General features: G+C 43.0%; 1 non-coding gene across 1 annotated transcript; it reads right to left on the bottom strand.

The window, feature by feature from the left end:
- Positions 1–11,513: 11,513 nt before the first annotated feature.
- TRNAG-CCC (transfer RNA glycine (anticodon CCC)) lies at positions 11,514–11,586 on the bottom strand. The gene has a single exon. It is a non-coding gene; the product is annotated as a tRNA-Gly (tRNA).
- Positions 11,587–12,698: the final 1,112 nt, after the last annotated feature.

Here is a 12,698-nt window from a genome sequence, read left to right on the forward strand (position 1 = left end):
ACCCCCCTCCTCCCAGAGCCAGACCTGGAATTTGTATCTCTGAGCTCATCTCTACTACTCTTTCCAGTTATGTGTAATCGAAACTCTCTAGCCAGTTTTTTTCACAAGAACAAACCAGAGAAAAGAAACTGTATACCTCATAGCACCTTTATGAGGATTAAAAGAAGTGGTGCCTTTCAAGCACCTAACCGATGTGCCTAGCCCATCAAAACAGCTTGATAAACATTAGGTTCATCACTATCTTTGTTTTGTTTTGTAAAACAAAAGGGTCTGCCCTCAGACATTCTCACTTTGATCATCAAGGTTGCACTGAGCCTCATCCGGGGATGACTCCAGAACAGAACTCAGAGGTCCACTGGAGATGTGCATAAACAGGGTTCTGGGAGTGAGAAAAAAGAAGAGCAGGGTACCTCCTCTCCCCACAAACAGAATGACCCCCCTCTTCTGATGAACTCTGGAGGCAGACCTGGCTACCCAAGCAATTTGGCCAAAGCTGAAGTTAAAGGAATGAAGCATGAACTGTGAAGTTTCAGGCAGAACATTGCACAGATGGTTTATCTTCCTGAACCCCCCAAAGCCTGGCTCTCCGATTGGCATATACAGCACCCAGTCAGTGGGCTAGCTCCAGCCCAGCATTGCATGGGAAGATGAGAAGGAACCATAAGGGAAGGTTCAGGGCCTGGCTGTTTTACCGACTGTCAGCCGGAAGCCACTAACACCCTGCAGAGGAACGGAGTCCAGCCCTGCCCTGCCCAGGCTACTGGATGAAGGAAGGTCCAGCTATGGGGCCCAAAAGCAGAGAGGAACGCCTCATCTGGAATCTGGAGATTCTTAGAGTGGGAAAGCCAGCAAGCAAATCCATTAGCTATGGCTCCTCAGTCATTTCCATATTGTCAATTGTTTTATATTTATTTCATTATTAGAAAAAAATGACATATATTATACACCAATGTTGGGGGAATTCCCTGGTGATTCAGTGGTTAGGATGCTGTGCTTTCTTTCACTGCTAAGGGTGCAGGTTCAATCCCTAGTTGGGGAACTAAAGCCAAAAACAAATAAATATAAATAAACACCAATATTGGGTTAGTCTGAAATTCACAACACATAGTTTCTAATCCTGACCCTGCCACTTGGGGGCATCTATGAAATGTTGAGTAAGTCATACCCCATCTCTGAGTCTCAATTTCCTCAGTAGTACAGAAAGTGGGGATTCCCTTCTGTTCAGACAGCCTATACCTGTCAAATAGGTTCCAACATTAGGCGAATGAGATTATAGAGGCCTGGCTACTTGCTTTTCATTTCCCTGTTTTCCATATTTGAAAATTTTCTGTTCCTTTAAATTTTGGAGAACGGCAACCATTGCAAAATCACCCCCTCGCCTCTCTGCCTCCGAAGCAGGAAGCAAACTCCATGCCCCAGGCACTTTGTGAAGGTCAAAATAGAGGGACCCAACACCCATCAGTCACCCAGTGGGTCTCCTGAGTGATCCTGTGATTCACAAACCCAGAGCCTTAAGTTACCAGAAAGTCAGAGCTGATCTGTCTCACAAAGACATCCGGTGTCCAGTTTCACCCCTTAGGACCGAAGAGGGACAGGAAGCTGCCCAAGACCACATTGTCCCCTGGCCTCAGAGTGGAAATATGCGAATTCAGTCAGGTCTCAGATACCATTATTCTCTATGACTTTGTATCTTGTTATAATTTTAAACTTACTTGATGAAAGTTGAAAGAATAGTACAGGAACATCCCAGAAAATCTTTTATCCAAATTCACCTTTGGTTTATATCTTTTTTTTTTTTTTTTTGGTTTATATCTTGCCTCAGTTTCTTTATCATTCTCTTCTTCCACAAATACACAAACACACACACCCCCCATCTTTTTTTTTTTTTTGAAGCATCCTGTGGCCTGCAGGATCTTACTCCCTGATCAGGGATCAAATCTATGCCCCCTGTAGTGGAAGCACAAAGTCTTTTTTTACTAATTTATTTTAATTTTTAATTGAGAGATAATTACTTTACAATATTGTGATGGCTTCTGCCATACATCAACATAACTCAGCCGTAGGTATACATATGTCTCCTCCCTCTTAAACCTCCCTCCCACCTCTCTCCCCATCCCACCCCCCTAGGTTATCACAGAACACTGACTGGGTTCCCTGCGCATACAGCAAATTCCTACTGGCTATTTATGTTACATATGGTAATGTATATATTTCGATACTGCTCTCTCATATCATCCCACCCTCTTCTCCACTGTGACCATAAATCTGTCCTTCATGTCTGTGTCTCCTTTGCTGCCCCACAAACAGGATCACCAGTGCCATCTTTCTAGATTCCATATATATATATATTTGTTAATATATGGTATTTGTCTTTCTCTTTCTGACTTACTTCACTCTGCATAATAGATTCTAGGTTCATCCGTTGTATTAGAATAGACTCAAATGCATTCTTTTTTTATAGCTGAGTGATGTTCCATTGTGTTTACGTACCACAACTTCCTTTTTTTTTTTTAATCAATTTATTTATTTTTGGCTGTTCTGTGTCTTCATTGCTGTTTGTGCAGGCTTTCTGTAGTTGCAGCTAGCGGGGGCTACTCTTCCTTGTGGTGTGAGGGCTTCTCACTGGAGTGGCTTCTCCTGTTGAGGAGCACAGTTTCTAGAGCACAGGCTCAGTAGTTGTGGCACACAGGCTTAGTTACTCTGAGGCATGTGGGATCCTCCTGGACCAGGGATCGAACCCCTGTCCCCTGCACTGGCAGGCAGGTTCTTATCCACTAGGCCACTAAGTCCCTACCACAACTTCTTTATCCATTCATCTGTTGATGGATATCTAGGTTGCTTCCACATTCTAGCTATTGTAAATAGTGATGTGATGAACACTGGAGTACATGTGTCTTTTTGAATTATGGTTTCCTCAGGATAGATGCCCAGTAATGGGATTGCTGAGTCACATGGTAGTTTTATTCCTAGTTTTTTAAAAATTATTTATTTATTTTTATTTTTGGTTGCACTCATTGCTGCCTGAGGGCTTTCTCTAGTTGTGGAGAGCGGCGGCTACTGTCTCATTGCTGTTACCTCTCGTTGTGGGGCATGGGCTCAGTAGTTGTGGCACACAGGCTTAGTTGCCCTGAAGCATGTGGGATCTTCCTGGACCAGGGATTGAATCCTATCCCCTGCATTGGCAGGTGGATTCTTAATCACTGGATCACCAGGGAAGTCCTATTTCTAGTTTTTTAAGAAATCTCCATACTGTCCTCAATAGTGGCTGTATCAATTCTCGTTCCCACCAACAGTGCAAGAGAACTCCTTTTTCTCCACACCCTCTCCAGCATTTATTGTTTGTAGACTTTTTGATGATGGCCATTCTGACCAGTATGAGATGTCACCTCATTGTAGTCTTGATTTGCATTTCTCTTGAGAGTCCCTTGGACTGCAAGGAGATTCAACCAGTCCATCATAAAGGAGATCAGTCCTGGGTGTCCATTGGAAGGACTGATGCTGAAGTTGAAACTCCAATACTTTGGCCACCTCATGTGAAGAGTTGACTCATTGGAAAAGACCCTGATGCTGGGAGGGGTTGGGGGCAGGAGGAGAAGGGGATGACAGAGGATGAGATGGCTGGATGGCATCACTGACTCGATGGATATGAGTTTGAGTAGACTCCGGGAGTTGGTGATGGACAGGGACGCCTGGCGTGCTGCGATTCATGGGTCGCAAAGAGTCAGACATGACTGAGAGACTGAACTGAACTGAATGATAAGCGATGTTCAGCATCTTTGTGTATGTTTATTAGCCATCTGTATGTCCTCTTTGGAGAAATGTCTGTTTAGGTCTTCTGCTCACCTTTTGATTGGGTTGTTTGTTTTTCTGGTATTGAGCTGAATGAGCAGCTTGTATATTTTGGAGATTAATCCTTTGTCAGTTGTTTTGTTTGCTGTTATTTTCTTCTATTCTGAGGGTTGTCTTACCTTGATTATAGTTTGTGAAAAGCTCTTAAATTTAATTAGGTCCCACTTGTTTATTTTTATTTCCGTTACTCTAGGAGATGAGTCATAGAGGATCTTGCTGTGATTTATGTCAAAGAGTGTTCTGCCTATGTTTTCCTCTACGAATTTTATAGTTTCTGGTCTTACATTTAGGTCTTTAATCCATTTTGAGTTTACTTTTGTGTATGCTGTTAGGAAGTGTTCTCATTTCATTCTTTTACACACACATAGCTGTCCCATTTTCCCAACACCACTTATTGAAGAGATTGTCTTTTCTCTATTGTATATTTTTGCCTCCTTTGTCAAAGATAGGGCACCCATAAGTGTGTGGATTTAGCTCTGGGCTTTCTATCTTGTTCCATTGGTCTATGTTTCTATTCTTGTGCCAGTACCATGCTGTCTTGATGACTGTAGCTTTGTATTATAGTCTGAAGTCAGAATGGTTGGTTCCTCCAGCTCCATTCTTTTTTCTCAAGATTGCATTGGCTATTCAAGATCTGTTGTTTCCATAAAAATTGTGAAATTATTTGTCCTTGTTCTGTGAAAAATATCATTGGTAGTTTGACAGAGGTTGCCTTAAATCTATAGATTCCTTTGTCAATTTCACAATATTGATTCTCCAATCCAAGAACATAGTATATATCTTCCTCTGTTTGTGTAGTCTTTAATTTCTTTCATCAGTGTCTTATTTTCTGCATACAGGCCTTTTGTCTCTTTAGGTTAATTTATTTCTAAGTATTTTATTCTTTTTGTTGCAGTGATGAATGGGTTTGTCCCTTTAACTTCTCTTTCTGATTTTTCATTATTAGTATATAGGAGTGCAAGGAATTTCTGTGTACTAATTTTGTATCCTGTGATTTTACTATATTTATTGATTCAGTTCAGTTCAGTCACTCAGTCGTGTCCGACTCTTTGCAACCCCATGGACTGCAGCATGCCAGGCCTCCCTGTCCATCACCAATTCCTGAAGTTTACCCAAACTCATGTCCATTGAGTCGGTGATGCCATCCAACCATCTCATCCTCATATTCATTGATTAGCACTAGTAGTAATTTTCTGGTGGCATCTTTAGGGTTTTCTATGTAAAGAATCATGTCATCTGCAAACAGCGAGAGTTTTATTTCTTTTCCAACCTGGATGCCTTTATTTCTTTTTCTTCTCTGGTTGCTATGGCTAGGACTTCCAACACTATACTGAATAATAGTGGCAAGAGTTGGTACCCTTATCTTATTCATTTGAGCATTTAGAGGAAATGCTTTCAGTTTTTGACCATTGAAATATTTGCTGTGTGTTTGCTATGTTTATGTGTGTGCCAAGTCACTTCAGTTGTGTCCAACTCTTTGTGACCCTGTGAACTATAGCCCACCAGGCTCCTCTGTCCATGGGATTCTCCAGGCAAGAATACTGAAGTGCATTTCCATGCTCTCCTCCAGGGAATCTTCCTGACCCAGGAACTGAATCTGAATCTCTTATGTCTCCTGCATTGGCAGGCAGGTTCTTTAACACTAGTGCCACCTGGGAAATCCTGGGTGTTGTATATGGCCTTTATTATGTTGAGATATGTTCCTGCTATTCCTACTTTCTGGAGAGTTTTTTTCATAGATGGGTGTCAAATTTTGTCAAAAGCTTTCTCTATATCTATTGAGATGATCATATGGTTTTTATCTTTCAGTTTGTTAATATGATGTATCACATTGATTGATTCAGATATATTGAAGAATCCTTGCATCCCTGGGATGAATCTCACTTGATCATTATATGTGATCTTTTTAATATGCTGTTGGATTCTGTTTGGTAGAATTTTGTCAAGGATTTTGGACCTATATTCATCAGTGATATTGATCTGTAATTTTCTTTTTTTTTTTGGTGGCATCTTTGTCTGGTTTTTGTATCAGGGTGATGGTGACATCATAGAATGAGTTTGGGAATTTTCTTCCCTCTGCTATTTTCTGGAAGAGTTTGAATAGAATAGGTCATAGGTGTTAGCTGTTCTCTAAACTTTTGGTAAAATTTGCCTGTTAAGACATCTAGCCCTAGGCTTTTGTTTGCTGAAAGATTTTTTATTACAGATTTGATTTCCATGTTTGTGATTGATCTGTTTATATTTTCTATTTCTTCCTGATTTAGTTTTGCAAGGTTATACTTTTCTAAAAATTTGTCCATTTCTTCCAGGTTATCCATTTTATTGGCATATAGTCATGCCTAGTAGTCTCTTATGATCCTCTGTATTTCTGTGTTGTCTTGTTGTCTGTGTTGTAACTTCTCCTTTATCATTTCTAATTTTATTGATTTGAGTCTTCTACCTTTTTTCCTTGAAGAGTCTGGCTAACGGTTTGTCAATTTTGTTTATCTTCTCAAAGAACCAGCTTTTAGTTTTATTGATCTTTGCTAAGTTTCAGAAGCACAGTCTTAACCACTGGACCACCAGAGAAGTCCTCATACTGATTTTTATCTGAACCATTTGAAATTAAGTCAAATACAGCATCCCTCAGTGTGCTAGTATTTCCCTTTCAAAACCACAGTAAAATGATCAAAATTGGCAAATTTAACTTTGCTATAATGCCATTATTTAATATACACTCCATATTCAAATGTCCTCCACCATCCCCCACCCCCACTTCAAAACTGACAATTATTTTTATCCATTCCCCCTGTGCCCAGGCGCCCTGCCCTTTCACCCAGGCAACATGAATCAGGCTTTCAATCCTTTCTTTCCCGCCTACTACCTCCTGGCTCTGGGCCCCTTTCCCCTGCCCCCTCTGCTGAGGCCTGCCCAGACCAGACAGAACAGGAAATGCTGCCATGAGGAGCAGGAAGGCTGTCCTCACCTTTGACCGCTCCTCAGGTGTCAGCACAGGACGCTTGAGCCTCTGTCTTTAGCGTGCCCAGGGAGGGTAGGTGTCCAGAGGTCCTTGGAAGATGCACCCTCGATTGTTCAGTGGTGCACACTGGCCTGCCTTGTCCCAAAGGGCAAGAGGGGCCCAGCCCAGGAGGGGCTCCACTGAGAAGCTCAAGTTCTGTCTAGTTCTAGGGATAAAACCCACTCTGTGAAAAATCCATATACCCCAGAATGGGCTTCAGTAAAGAGGGCTCTGTGAGTGGGAAAGGAACTTTCTGGGGTTCCAGAAGTGTTCTGTATGTGAGTGGTGGAACTTCCGTATGTGGAGAAGTTCACTGATCTGTGCTCCTGAGGTTGTCGACCCCTCACTCTGTGTCCATGTCAGTAAATAATCATATCTGTATAAATGTGTGTGTATACCAGGGAGCAATGCTGTGAACTCTAAGAGGAAGTGACAGCTTCTGGTTTTATCCAGCCCACCTGGAATAGCTCGTGCCTGTCACTTTCTAAACACTGAATAAACTGTTGAACAAACAAATGAATTAACTTGCTGTGACCATATTTCTCAATGTAGAAGAATGGACATGAGTGTGTGCTCAGGTGCTCAGTCATGTCTGACTCTTTATGACCCCATGGACTGTAGCCTGCCAGGCTCCTCTGTCCATGGAATTTCCAGGCAAGAATACTAAAGTGGTTTGCCATTCCCTACTCCAGGGGATCTTCCCAACCCAGGGATCAAACCTGTATTCCCTGCATCTGTGTTTCCATCACACACACAAAGGCACCAGATCGGAAGTGAAAGAGGAGCTGGGCTTTCATAGTTCATAGCCAGGGGCAACCACTTTACCCCTTCCCATCTCCTCCTCCACCAACTTTTGGCAGCAATACAATGACTTTGAGTGAAAGCCAAAGAAGAGGGAAGCAAAGAGGCAACTCTCTCCTTTAACTGTTAAAAAACTCACACACATATAAAGCCCATAGGTCATGCAGCTACCTGTACTCCTGTCCCATTTACAGTTCAGGCAAGGGAATGCTCTATGTTGGCATGGTATATTTTTCTATTTTTAGAACTTTTAAAATAATAACCACCCAGTAATTTAGGGAATTTTTTGAAATAAAGTTTAATGAGCTTTTCGTTTTTCTTTTCTAAGCAAACCATATGATGATTGGATCTTTGAAGGTCCCTTGTTAAGCTTCTTGGGAGTATGTGGTCAAGGGAGAGGTCCATGTGAAACCCTGGGAACGGCCAGGATATAGAAATCATTCCTGCAAAGGGCAAGTGCAGACCATGCCCTGACTTCAGCATCCTTAGGCAGAGGGCATTAGGTACCCCATGTGTTCTGCTCCATACGTGCTTTTGCCTGCAGCCCAGAGGAATGGGTTCTGTGTGAGAGGCATCGAACCTCCAAGATTATAAAGCTGTAGTAGCGCCTTGGACCTTGTCACTCTGGGACAGCCATTTTCCCTGTTGGGCCTTAATTTTCACCTCTGCAAAATGAAGACATTGGACTAGACTTCCTTGTCTTTCCATGCAACACAGGAGGTCTTCTGGCAAGCTGGTGATGTTCTTTTTCTTGAACTGGGCATTGTTTTCATGAATGTGTGTAATTTGTTAAAATTCATTGAGTTGTACATTTATAATGTGTGCACTTTTCTGGATGTATATTTTGCTTTGATAAAAGTTTATATAAACTGGGACTTCCCTGGTGGTCCAGTGGCTAAGACTCCATGCTCTCAATGCAGGGGGTCTGCATTCAATACCTGGTCAGGGAACTAGATCCCACATGCTACAACTAGAGATCCTGCATGCTACAACAAAGACCTGCTGTAGCCAAATAAATAAATTTTAAAAAAGCTTACATAAGCTAAAAAAAAAAGATAGGAGAGCAAATGGATATGAATAGAGATGAAATAAAATTGAGTGTGAATTGATCATTGCTGAAGCCAAGGGATGAGTTTTGGGGGCTCATTATGATATCTTGTATGTTTTTATATATGTTTTAAAGTTTCCATAATGAATGTTATAATAAGAATTATACTTTTTCTAAAATGCTTTCATTTGAGGAGCTCCCACTATTGTGTAAGAAGAAAGGCAGGTCACAACTTCCCCCTTCCAGATTCAGAGAAGAGAAAGCCTCCTTAACTTGACACGGCCAAAACAGGGGTTACTATGACCAATATGAGGTGTACTGTGCCTCTGAGTGGAGAATGCAATGGCACCCCACTCCAGTACTCTTGCCTGGAAAATCCCATGGGTGGAGGAGCTTCGTAGGCTGCGGTCCGCAAAGAGTCGGACATGACTGAGTGACTTCACTTTCACGCATTGCATAAGGAAATGGCAACCCACTCCAAGTGTTCTTGCTTGGAGAATCCCAGGGATGGGGGAGCCTGGTGGTCTGCCGTCTATGGGGTCGCACAGACACTACTGAAGCGACTTAGCCGCAGCAGCAGCAGCAGTGCCTCTTGGACTGAGTTATTTGTTTTGTTTCACCCTGGCTTCAGATACTGTTTAACATATTTATGTGTGATAGAGCAAATTAACGAAGGGCGCTCCGGGACATAGCTGTTTATTTAAGTTACCCATGAGAATGCTAGCAAGGGCTGGCACAGGGTAGATTCTGGGTTGTCACAGCCCACGCTCAGTTGCTGCCTTTGCCCTGGTGCCAACCTCACCCGTTCAGCTGGTGGCAGGAAGTAGGTAGAAGGACAAGTCCCACAGGGACCCTCTGGGGTTTGGCTTGACCTTCAATCAGCAATTGCCACATCACCCTCACACTTAAAGGGGTTGTGAATAAAACACCATGGCAAAGTGGCTGGAGTTCCCTCTCTCTCTAAATATGTGTACCCAACCTCTGCTCCATGCCAGGCACAGTCCTGAAGTGAGGGTTACAACAGTGCACAGAACAGACCAAAATCCCTGCCCTCGGGGAGCTTCCATGACTTGCTCACCTAAGAGCTTTCGAGACTTTTTCAGACACTGAAAATAACATTAAATGTGGGACTTCCCTATTGGTCCATTGGGAGCTCCATGCTCCCAGTGCAGAGATGCAGGGGGTGAAGGTTCAATCCCACATGCTACATGTGGTGACCAAAAAAGGAAAAAAAAAACATTAAATTTATCATTTTAACCAGTGTTACAATGATTTGAGTGTACAGTTCAATAGTGCTAATTTACGTTATTGTAGTTAATCTCCAGAACTTTGTCATTTTGCAGAACTGACATTGTATACCCACTAACCAACAGCTCCCCTTTGTCCACCCCGACCCCAGGCCCCTGGTGTTCTATTTTATCTCTCAATTTAATTTCTCTAAGTACTTTGTATAAATGGAATCACAGGCATTTGTCTTTTTGTGGCTGGCCTGTTTCATTTAGCGTAATGTCTTCACGGTTATGCATGTTGTAGTGTATGTCAGAATTCTCTTCCTTTTTAAGGCTGCATATTACACTGCAATGTATACATTTCCTTCATCCATTCATCCACAGATGGGCTTTTGGGTGCTTCCACCTTTTGGCTGTTATGAATAATGCTACTATGAATATGAGTGTAACACAAATATCTCTTTAAGACCTTGCTTTCAATTCTTTGGGGTATATACCCAGAAGTGGAATTGCTGGCTTGTACAGTAATTCTAATTTTTTGAAGAACCACAATATTGTTTTCCACAGTGTATGCACTATTCTACATTTCTACAAACAGTGCACAAGGGTTCCAATTTCTCTGCATCCTCACCAACACTTCTTATTTCCTGTTTTGTTTTGTTTTCAGTAACTGCTACCCTAATGGGTGTGAAATAAAGACTGTTTTTTAAAAACTACTTGTACAAGCTTAATTATAGAACAACTGTGCTAAATTAGGTCAGCTAGAAAGACACAAGAAAGAATGGACTACTCAAATTCATCACTAGCAAATGAGTAAACTGAGGCTGCTGGGTAAAGGGCTTGCTCCAAGTCATGCCTTGAGGTGTGGTGGCACAGGATTCTAAACCAGGGGTCAGAAAACATTTACTGTGAAAAGACAGATAGTAAATACTTTAGATACTGGGCCACATGATCTCTGTCTCAACTCAGTGCTGCTCCTGTATCAGGGAAGCAGCTATAGACAGCGCATTCAAATGTGGTCGTATGCCAGTAAAGCTTTATTTACAAAAACAGGCCATGGCCTATAGTTTGCTGACTCCTGTTCTGAAGCATTATGCTAAAATGTAGTAAGCCGGTGTAGCACCAGACCCCAAACTTCCAGTTGCCTGTGTATGATCTTGGTAGAACTGTAGTCAAGGTGGCCTACCCTAACTGGGGTCAAGAGGTGGGCACATAGCCCAGACTGGACCTTTCTATCTGGCCTACCAATCTTGAAGCAAAGACAAGATGTTGAAACTAATCAAACCTATGGTCTCTGGTGGTGGTGACTGTTGCTGGTTCCTCCTACCAGAATTCTCAAAACCCCCTGGGAACCAGGGGTATAGGAACCTTTCCTATTCTGGTGACTCAGTTTTCCTTCTGTTCTGCAAGTATCCCCCCATCCTTTTGTAAATTTCCGTTCTGCTGTATTCGCTGGCATCAGTTTCTGTTGCTCACAACTAGAAAATCTTGACTGATCATTGACTTTTTAAAAAATATTTATTTATTTGTCTGTTCTGGGTCTTAGTTGTAGAACATGGGATCTCTAGTTGCAGCATGTGGGATCTAGTTTCCTGACCAGGAATCGAACCCGGGCCCCCTGCATTGGGAGCACAGAGTCTTAGCCACTGGACTACCAGGAAGTTCTTGATCACTGACTTTTAAGGAACAATATCCTATATAATTTCTTTAATCACAAAGCCCCCAGGGGGGTTGGGGGAGAACTGATACGTGTGTGTATGGCTAAATCCCTTCACTGCTCACCTGAAACTACCACAACATTGTTAATCAGCTATATCCCAATACAAAATAAAAAGTTTAAAGTTTGGGGGGAAAAAAAGCCCCCAGAGAGCTGAAGTAGAATTTGATTTCTTAAAATGCAATTATGCTAAAGCTGAAGGGCATCTCAGATTCATCAGCTGAAATGCTGTCTTCCATGCCTGCCAGTGGGGACACACCACAGAGATGACCCTTATCCTTGTTTCTTAGTTCAGCAAACACCCCAGCCCTCCCCAGCTGGGAGGGCATGTGTTCATTCATTCAAGCCCTTTGCCCTCTCTGGGCCTCAGTTTCTCCATCTGGAACATGGGGGTGGGGAGAGTCAACAACCATGGTGATTCAGGTTCCATCCAGCTCCAGGATTTTTTTATCAGGGTCTCATGCTGTGTGTTCAGCTCCGTGCCTGCGAGGAACTTGAGGAACTGTGGAGAGATGTCAGGCAGTGGTAAGCAGCGGTGACACGGGGCTGCCTGTGCAAAATGCCGGGTGAAGAAAACAGCTACAGGTGCTCAGAGGGAAGGAGCTGCTATGGACTGGAAAGGACCTTAGCTGAGCCTTTAACAACAGATAGGCTTTGAATAGGGAGAGAAGGAAAAACTTTATGCGCTTCAGGAGCTGCTTAGCCCTCAGACTAAGCTCTGGCAGCAGGTCCTGGCTTCATTTCCCTTCCTGGAGCAGCTGAGGATGAATGGAACCAACCAGGGGATGCTCAGGTCCACTTCTACTGGTGACATTATTTATTCCATTAGGCTTCTTGTAGGTGTTTCTAGTTGTTGACTGCAGGGAGCAGGGTGTGGACAGTTCTGAGCCCTCTAGCTAGAATATCAAAGTCTTGCTGAACTTGCTTGTTTTCTGCCCGGTCCAGCTGTCCAAGCAGTCACAGACAGCCCCCTGCGTCCTCCCCACCCCACCCTCCAGGAGGGCAGGAATGAAGAGGGGCTTCGAGTGTGTGGTTCAGGCCCCCAGGAGGTGCCTC

The sequence above is a fragment of the Odocoileus virginianus genome, chromosome 3, assembly GCF_023699985.2.
Source record: "Odocoileus virginianus isolate 20LAN1187 ecotype Illinois chromosome 3, Ovbor_1.2, whole genome shotgun sequence".
NCBI classification, from domain to species: Eukaryota; Metazoa; Chordata; class Mammalia; order Artiodactyla; family Cervidae; genus Odocoileus; species Odocoileus virginianus.